The sequence below is a fragment of the Mirounga angustirostris genome, unplaced genomic scaffold (genome assembly GCF_029215605.1).
Source record: "Mirounga angustirostris isolate CCGP_5_RB_7025 unplaced genomic scaffold, mMirAng1.0.hap1 SCAF_2, whole genome shotgun sequence".
In the NCBI taxonomy this organism is placed as follows: Eukaryota; Metazoa; Chordata; class Mammalia; order Carnivora; family Phocidae; genus Mirounga; species Mirounga angustirostris.
In genome coordinates this window covers 841,467-851,196 of record NW_026991710.1, presented here as the reverse complement: position 1 = coordinate 851,196, position 9,730 = coordinate 841,467, and the positions used below count along the sequence as shown (strand labels likewise).

At 56.1% G+C, this 9,730-nt stretch overlaps 1 pseudogene; it reads left to right on the top strand.

Moving 5' to 3' along the window:
• The first annotated feature begins 681 nt into the window (after positions 1-681).
• LOC123849008 (large ribosomal subunit protein eL15-like) lies at positions 682-1,318 on the top strand (annotated as a pseudogene).
• Positions 1,319-9,730: the final 8,412 nt, after the last annotated feature.

Genomic DNA, 9,730 nt, shown 5'->3' with positions numbered 1-9,730 from the left:
CTGCACAGAAAAAGACAGGGAGCATCAGGGGGGCAAGGACTGGAGCAGAGACGTGCTGGTCAGTGTTCAAGGAGCCCCTCTCCAGGGCAGAAGGAGCCCTGACTTGCAGTGCCGGCCACTGTCAATGGAGTAAATAATCCCCATGTGGCTGATGGCAAGGTGCCGCTTCACATCTCAGCAGAGCTGAGAAAGATGTGTGCAAGGAGCTCTTGTGAGCCTCTGTGAGCCGGCCCCTGTCAGCACTTGGGGGAAGCCAGGACTCCCGCACGCGGCTGGTAGCTGTGTGAATTGGTAGAGACGTGCTGGAAAATGATTTGGCAACATCTACAGAAGCCCAACATATGGCACACCTCGAAATTCCACCCGCAGATGCATCCCCAAACAGAAACACACACATATGTTCACCGAAAGATGTGTACAAGAATGTCGTTAGCAGTGCTCTTCTGGAATAGCACCAAACTTGAGAATACCCAGATGGCTGCCGACAGTAGGATGTTGTATATCCACACAATGAAATAGTCTACAAATGAGACGAATAGCCTGCCGCCATACGTAGCACCACGGATGAGCTTCCTGAACACATTGTTGATCAAGGCAGCCAGACAAAAAAATACTCACTGCATGCTTCCTCTATGTGAAGTTCCAAGCAGACAGAGCGAATTTGTGGAGTTAGAAGTCAGGATGATGGGCCTTTCCATCCAGTGGCAGCCATCAGCTCAAAGGTCCTCAAACAAGTCCATCCAGGAGCTGTGGAGGAAGAAGCAGTCCAACATAATGCACTTTCTTCACACAGGGAGCCAGCTCTCTGCGCCCCATGGGGCCCCCTGCCCAACCCGCCCCAATAAAGTACACAGACTGGGGTAAAAGGCCAAGCAAGGTTATGTCACCTATCAGATTCGTGTGTGTCATGGTGGTTGCAAACACACAGTTCCTCAGGGTACGACCTACAGCGACCCTGTCTATCACGGTGCTAACCGGCTCAAGTTTGCCCGAAGCCTACCGTCTGTTGCACAGGAGCGAGCTGGATGCCACCGTGGGGCTCTGAGAGTCCTGCATTCTTACTGGGTTGTCAAAGACTCCACATACCAATTCTTCGAGGTCATCCTCATCGATCCATTCCATAAAGCTATCAGAAGGAATCCTGACACCCAGGGGATCACCAAACCAGTCCACAAGCACAGGGAGATGCAAGGTCTGACATCTGCAGGCCACGAGAACGTGGCCTTGGGACAGGTCCAAAGTTCACCACACTATTGGTGATTCTCGCTGTGTGGCATGGAGAGGATGCAATACTCCCCAGCTCCACCGTTACTGCTAATATAAGTAATGTTTGCAGAATTCTTACTAATAAACAATTTAGGACAGTCAAAAAAAAAAAAAAAGAAAAGGAATGAGGATAATGGTTATCTCTGGGGAGAACAGAAGTGCCTGGAGGTGGCACCAGGTGGGCTGGTGATACTCTTATTTCTTGACCTGGACGTGGACACATAAATTTCATTTTGTGACAGTTGGGTGGTACATTCATGTTCTATGCACTTTTCTGCATGTGTACAATAGTTAGATTTTAAAGTGTGTGAAAAATCATGAAGATTTTTATACACTAAAAAAGAAGAATCCAAAAAAGAAATTAAGAAAATAATCTCATCTATAATAACATCAAAATGAATAAAATACTTAGGAATAAACTTAACCAAGGAAGTGAAAGATTTATACATTGAAAATAACAAAGCTTCGCCGAAAGAAATGAACAAAGACATAATGGAAAGACATCCCATGTTCATGGACTGGAAGATGTAATATCATTAAGATGACAATACTACCAAAAGCAATCTATAGATTAAGTGCAATCTGTATCAAAATCTCAACAAGGCATTTGGCAGAAATAGAACAATCCAACCTAAAATTTATATGGAATCTCAATGGTCAAAACAATCTTGAGATTTTGGAAGAACAAAGCAGAAAAACTCAGAGTTGCTGAATTCAGAACTGACTATAAACCTACACTAATCAAAATAGTGTGGTGCTGGCATCACGCCAGACAGAGACAAATGGAAGAGAATAGAGAGCCCAGATATAAACCTTCATGTATGTGGTCAGATGACTTTCAACAAGGGAAGAGGAAAGGACAGTCTTCCAACAGATGGTGATGGAACGGCACAGAAACGGCACATCCCCATGCAAAAGAATGACATCGGAGCCCTACCTCACACCATACGCAAAAACTAACTCAAAATAGATCAGAAACCTAAAGTAGGAGCTAAAGTATAAAACTGTTGGAGGTAAACAGGGGGAAAACTTCATGACTTGGGATCTGGCAATGATTTCTTTGATATGACACCAAAAGCACATGCAAGAAAAAAAATAAATTGGATTTAGTCAAAATAAAAAACTTGTGTGCATCAAAGGATGCAATCCACAGGGCAGAAAGGCAGCCCACAGAGCAGGAGAAAAGATTTGCAAATCATTTATCTGATAAGGGACCAATATCCAGAATATGTAGAGAACTTCTAAAACTCCACAACAACAACAACAAAAAAACCCCCAAAACAAACAACCTGATTAAAAACGGTCAAAGGACTTGAACAGGCATTTCTTCAAGGATTATTTACAGATGGCCAACAAGCCGCAGAAAGATGCTCACACCACTAAGCATTAGAGAAATGCAAATCAAAACCACAATCAGATACCACCAGCCGTTAGCATGGCTACTGTCCAACAAAACAAAACAAAATACCACATGTTGGCGAGGATGTGGGGAAACTGCAACTCTGTGCGCTGTTGGTGGGAACGTAAGCTGGTGCAGCTGCTGTGGAAACAGCATGGAGTTTCCTCACCAAACTGAATAGAGAATTACCATATGACCCAGCTATTCCATGTCTGATATCTCCAGAAGAATTGGAACCAGGGACTGAAGAGATGCCTGCAGCCCATGTTCACAGCAGCGTTAGCTGCAACAGTTAAAGTGTGGGAGCAACCCAAGTGTCCATCAGTGGATGAATAGTAAGCAAAAGGTGGTCCATCCATGCAAGGGAATGTTATTCAGCCTTAGAAGGAAGGACATCCTTCCACCTGCCACCCCGAGGGTGAATCTTGAGGACACAATGCTCAGGGAAATGAGCCAGTTGCAAAAAGACAAATACTGTGCCATCCTACTCCTGTGAAGTATCCAGAGTGGTCAGATTCACAGAGACAGAAAGGATGGAGATGGGGCTGGGGGAGGGGGGTGGTGTTTAATGGGGATGGAGTTTCAGATTCTGGGATGGATGGCAGTGACTCCCAACAATGTGCATGTACTTAACACCACTGAGCTCTACACATAAATGATGAAGATGCTAAGTTTATGGTATGTCTGTTTTACCACGATAAAGAAATATGAAAACAAACACGAAGAGGGTGTATCAGCCTGGGTCCAGCCAGGAGACAGACACTACCCAGGGTCAAACAGGGAAGTTTAACGTGCAGAATTACTAATGTCGAGAAGGAGTAACTGTAAGAGGGAAGGAGCTCTGGTCTCCCCGGCCCTGGTCTGGCTGGGTCAGACCTGGCCTGGGGTCTCAGGGCCGGCAGCATCCCACGACGGCGTGGCGGGGAGCAGGTGGCCAGCCATGGGCGGTGCCGCAGGTGGGCTGCTGGAGCAGGCGGGAGGCCTTCGGGTGCTGGTTTCCATGTAAAGAGGGAGAAAATCTTCCCATTGGTGGGGCAGGAAGGAAGCACAAGATATGCATCACCTCCAAGTGTGTGAGCAGAGCAGGACGGGCGACCCGCGCAGGGCCACGCAGGGCCACGCAGGGCCATGCAGCTGGCTCCCGGATGTACAAGGCACCGCCTCCCGTGTGAGAGCAGCAAGTCCAGCCGTGGTCTAGGCCTGGGACGGAGCCCTGGCCTGGGGACACGCTGTCTCGTGGGGCAGAGTATGACCCAGAAGCAGGGTGCTGGGGAGGCCTGTGGTCACCTACCAGCGTGGCTGCCTCTTACTCGAAAGGGTAAGAGTTACTCTTTTGCTCTTGACTTTAATGATTAGAGAAATCTGTGCTGAAACATAAATTTGAAAACAGGGTGGAAAGTGGGGACACCAGACGTCTAGGTCACAAAGGGCGTGGGGCGGGTGGGGGCCAGCCAGACCGCTGTCAGGACAGAGGGCCAGAAACAGCCTCTCTGCTGGCAGGACCGGGCAGGCGGGAGTGCGCAGGGACCCCCCCACTCAGGGGCTCTAAGCCCCTTTGAGAACTGGCTTCAGGTGTCTGTTGCAAGGACGTGGGCCAAGCACCTGCTCCCGGAGCCCCTGGGGAGAGCTCAGCTTGAGGGGAGGTGCAGCAGGGAGGAGGCCGTGGGGGGCCGTGGGGGGCTGGGGGCAGGGCTCTGCCTGCTGGGAGGAAGCCCACCCCCATGCTGCGTGTGACTCCCTCCCCTGAAGGGCGGGGCAGGAGGGCTGGCTGACTTGCTAGCCTGGCTCAGAAAAGGTGATGCAGCCTCCTCCGGGCTGGCGCTCTGGATGCCGCCCCGGAGCCAGCCTCCATGCTGGAAGGAATGCAGGCCACGCGAAGGCCACGCGCAGGGGCCCCGGCCCAGCCGAGTCCCAGCCCCGCACGAACCCCTGGCACCACGCCAAGGGGCCTCCAGCGACTGTGGCCACAGCCTTCCAGCCGCCCAGGGGCACTGGAGGCACTGGACCCCGCCCACGGTGCGGGCTCTCGGGCAGAACAGACGCCGTCACGGCTCCCACGTGCGGGGTTTTGGGTGCGCTGGGGAGGCCCGCCTCCCGGTGCTGCGGACCCCAGACAGATGGCACCGTCCCTGCCCTGCGAGGGCAAGCCCGACTCTGCTGAGGGGCCCCCAGGTGGTGCAGGACGGGAGGGATTGCTCGGGCACGACAGCCTGGTGATGAACGGGGGGCCTGGCTGTCATTTTTCACTGCAGACCAGGGCGGGGAGACACGCACCGCGTCCAGCAGGGAAGGCTGCTGGCCGTCCATCACTGGGCAGCCAGCCGTGCCCGGCCCCCACTGCCCTCCACGGCAACTCCCAGTGACCTTGTGACCAGAGCAGAGGGGCCTCCAGCTGGGCCAGCCGCTGGTCTGAGTGGCAGACACTGGGGCCGGGGGCGTCAGGCTGGCCCATCTGCCCCAGGCTCCTGGGGTCCAGCCCTGCAGCCTCCTCACACAGCCCACACCAAGCTTCCTGCCCAACCCCGACCTCCCTTTCACCCTGTTCCCCAATCCCGTGCCCTGCCCCCATTCGTGACCCTGTCTATTGCCAAATCTCACCACCCTCCAGGTCCCCTGCTGTCACTCCCTCCTCCAAGAAGCCCTCCTGGTGGTCTCCCACGCACGCTCAGTCCACGCCGCCCTGTAGTCGCTCCTGCCCGCAGGCCCGCGAAGCAGGCGCACAGTAGGGGCTTTGGGGGGCCTCGCCGTCCAGAGCACATTCTGGGACTGGTGCTGGACCCGAGTTAACTTTTAATTTAAAGTCTCTAGGCAAAGCACAATGGACTTTTGACATACAAATATTAAAAATTAAATTTCCCGAGTTCATTATCTGATAATTAGAACCAAATAACATCTTAACTGAGAGGCCAGCCCCACACAGATCAAGTCAGTTCCATTTAAGATTCCATTAGACCAGTGTCGGAGCGGTAAGTAATGGACCATAAAATTTAATTTGGAAATGATCTCGCGCCGTGATGGAGCGATAGTCCTCACAAAGGAGGCGGGCAGCCGCGCGGCCGGCCGGGCTCCAGGCGAGCCGGCGGAATTCAAAAGGAAGCTGCTGCTATTGCCCAGGAGAACATGTGTTCAGCGCTTTCTTCTCCTTTCTAGGGCCCTGTGGTATTTAAAAGTCAGAATTGACCAGTGTAGCGCCGTGTAATTACAAAGATCCCCTTATCAGAGTCTATTTGCGGGCACAGAAAGGGAAGGCCGACCCTGGCGACACGCAGCTCATTTGCATGCGCGGTAATCCGCGGCCACAATCACTCTGGGATTCAATGCCTTGGGCCATCCTGTCCTGCCCGTCTGCCAGCCACCGCGGGCCTGGGCCACGGCCTTCAGCAACCAGGAGTTCACGTGGAATGAACAGTTACGAACCCTCTAGAGAGAGGGCTCCCCCCAACCCTGCTGGGGCTCCCGTGGACCCCCCCACGGGTGGGGGAGGAAAGAGGCCTCTTGAACTGAATGAAATTCAGATTTACCCAGCGTCCCACGGACCCACAGCAGCCACTCCAAACGGGAACCAGGCACGGGGGTGGGGGCGGGGGGCTCGGCTGCCTGGCATCGTCCTCCCCGCCCTCAACATGCAGGATGCAAGGTCAGCAGGCAGGAGACCGGCCCCTCGGGCCCCACCCCCAGGCACCTGCTTGGCACCCATTTCACCCGAAACATCACCTTGCTGTCCGGTCCCCTCCACAGGTCTCTCCTGTGACCACCAGTCCCCACCTCTCAGCTCTGTCCTAAAGCAGAACCTTCTAGAAGGCCCCAATCCAGGAGTACAGAACTGGGAGATCGGTGCTGCCCCTTGTTCACTGAGCCCTCCCGTTCCAGCCAGGCAGGTGGTTGCTTCCGTGCAATCTGTGCTTCTGGGAGCCACGGGCAGTGCGGAGGGAGGGCCCTGAACTGGGCCGTGGGGCTGGCAGAGGGACATTGAGCCGACCCGAGCAGGAGTCCTGCACCTGCAGGGCATCAGAGGGAGGCCTCAGGGCCCACGTCACTAGGAGACAGCAGGACCACTGCTCCCCAACTCCCAGGACAAGACAAAACAGCTGTGCGCTTTCGACACGGGGCCCTCCGTGCTGCTGAGGGCTTCCCAGAACTGGCGACGGCCCCAAGGCTGTGGGACCCACTCCTTCACAGGCCAAGGCCCACCCCCCTGAACAAACCCTAGCAGTAGGGAGCAGCCTGGCCCAGCAGACCCTGGTGCCTAGCCCTGGGACCCTGGGGGCTGTGATCTTGGGCTTCACTTTCTCTCTGCACAGATGACATGGTCACGCTCTTTGCAAAAACCCCTCCTCAGTTTCCGGGAGCCAGGAGTTCTAGGCCGGCTCTCCCTGGAGATGCCGAGGAGCCGCCCCTCCTGCCATCCCCTGGCCTCTGCTCTCTGTTCTAACACGTGTCACCTCTTGGCAACCCCCATCCCACCCCCACCTCCAAAATGATCTCTGGGGCCTGCGGGTGCAAGCAAGCAGCCCCAGGCAGGACACAGGGCAGAGAAGAGCCCTCCAACCCTTGCGCTGAACCATCTCATTCTTATTCTGCACACATTCCTAAGCACCCTGGAGATCTGCTTTTCTGTCCATCAGAAACCAGGGCCGAAGCGGGAGAAGTTGAGGGAGGGGAAGGATGACCCCGGCCGTGGTGGGAAGTGGCCACCGGGGACCCGTGAGGCTTCCTGATGCCCAGCAGTACGAGGTCGGCAGCTTGGGGGCCAGCAGCTTGCGCTGTCAGCCAGTGCAGAGAGGGGACAATGGGGCAGGAACACGTCCGTGGGGGCTCGCGGCCTCGGGGACCCACCAGCACCAGAGGCGCGGAGGCGAAGGAGGCCAGGGGCCCTCCCTCCACTGCCTGCCCCTCGCCCCCCCAGCAGGCATGGCCGCAGCTCCCTGGGCAGAAACCCCCGCCTGCCCGGCCCCAGAAAGCTTCTAAAATGAATTCTTGCTCCTGAAGCAGGTGCAGGTGACCCACGATGTACTCGGCCTTCACGGGCTCTCCGCGAGCAGCCAGCTCTGCGTCTTATCTCACTGGTAGCCTCATTTGTTACTTCTCGCTGAATACACCCATTCCCATTATTTCTGTAATTCTTGGCAATAACAGCCTTTCCGCTAATGAAACCTGCATTATTGGAAGGTTGCAGTCCTGACCCAGTGGAGATTAGCTGTGTACTCTGTTATTACTACATATGTAATTGTATAATTGATTTTAAAATTTACTTTTGTGTCCCCACATCATAAAGTAAGCAGCCCATTAGGAGAAGAAATATAATTAATATATCTCTAACCATTTCTACCCCAGGGAGAAGGGCATCAGGGGAGGGGTCCACTGGGCTGGGGGTCGGGGCTTCCATCACTTCCATGTCCGGGAGCCTCGTCCACATCTTGGGTTCAGGGAGGGTTTTGCATGGACTTCCCCTCCCTCATCTTCAGGGACGGCCCTGGGCTGTCTTCAAGCCAGACCTGGGTTTGAGGGCACGTGGCTGCCCAGTGGGCTCCGTGTCAGGCCAGTGGGCGAGGGCAGGGCAGGGGGGCCACCTTCCAGCATGCAGGGACCTCCCGAGGGGAGTGAGAACCACACATCCTTCCGGTGGGCAGCTGGCCCTCCCCTGAGGCCATGCCTCCCAGCTGGCAGCCTCCCTGGTGGGGGCAAGGGCAGGGACGGCCACCCCCAGGCCCAGGGGCAGGCCGGTGCTCTAGTAGGCCCACCCACCCATGGCCAAGCAGGAGGAGTGAGGGGCCCACGCAGGACGCGCATGAGCCCTGGGGCTAGAGTCTGGAGCCGGGCCAGGGCTGACCCCTGCTGTGGTTCATGCAGACCCAGATCTCTGCCTTCACGGCCCTCACAGGTACATGGAGGATGCCCAGGGCTGGCTGCTTGCCACTTGCCCTGGCAACCCCACACTCTGTGGAGAAGGCCGCAGCCCCCAGCCCAGGCCTGGTCCCCTCCAGGCTTCACAGCAACCCCGGGCGAGGAGGTGCCCAAGGGCTGGAGCCCAGGCCCCACGCGGGGTGGGGGCTGGCCCAGCTCCAAGCCCAGGGCCCACCACCCTGTCGCTTGAATGTTCCTTCTGGTCCCGAATTTCATTCTTTTCCACTTAAACAGCTTTATTGAGCTATGACTCACAGACCATTTAAAGTGTGCAGTTCAATGTGTCTTTGGTACATGCAGATGTGCAGCCCATAACCATGGTCAGCCCTCCCACCAGCGCTCCCGTGTCCCCTCCCCAGGCTCTGACCACCACTGAGCCGGCTTCTGCTTCCACAGATGTGCCTATTCTGGACACACCGTGTGCATTTGTCCCTCTGTGTCTGCCATCCCACTCTGCGTCCTGGGCTCTGGCCTGTCCCTGTTGTCACGCGGGCCGGCGGTCCGTCCCCAGGCAAGTCTGCATGAGACGTGGCGTGCACTCCCATAGGGCTGTTCATCCACTCCTCCGCCCACGGACATGAGGCTGGTCTCCCCCGTGGCTGCCCACTGGCTCCCGAGGTCTGCTGGCGCCCGGACCACACTCCTGGTGCCTGCACACACTTGCTCCCGTGTGGGAGCGTGGATGTGTGTGCAGATGTGCACACATGGGCGGGGCTCGGAAGGACGGCGGCGGGTGCAGAGATGAGGCAGAAGTGAAGCCCCGCCCATCGCCCTCCGGGCAGCAGGAGCCCCGCAGCCGTGGCCTCCGTGACACAGACACCCCAGGCCATCAGGCAGGGCTGTGTGGCCGGTGAGGGGGGTGCCAGGGGGGGCGTGGGACTGGCCTGCTCAGTCCTCATACTGCAGCCTCTGATGTTCATCAGTTTGGCCTCATGAAGGTCTGTATGGCCTCCTGGCTGGTGTCACATGGGGCACCCCCCCCACCGTGACAGGCTGGGGTCAGCGTGCAGTCCATACCGAGACACCTGGACTGATCTCAGAGCACTCATGTCCCTGAGAAGAGAGGACGATTTCTGGAATCGGCCAGGGCTTGGGGGCTGATTTTAAGGAGCTGGCTTTGTCTGGCAGGAGCGCTGAGAGAGGGAGCCGATCGTGTGGGTG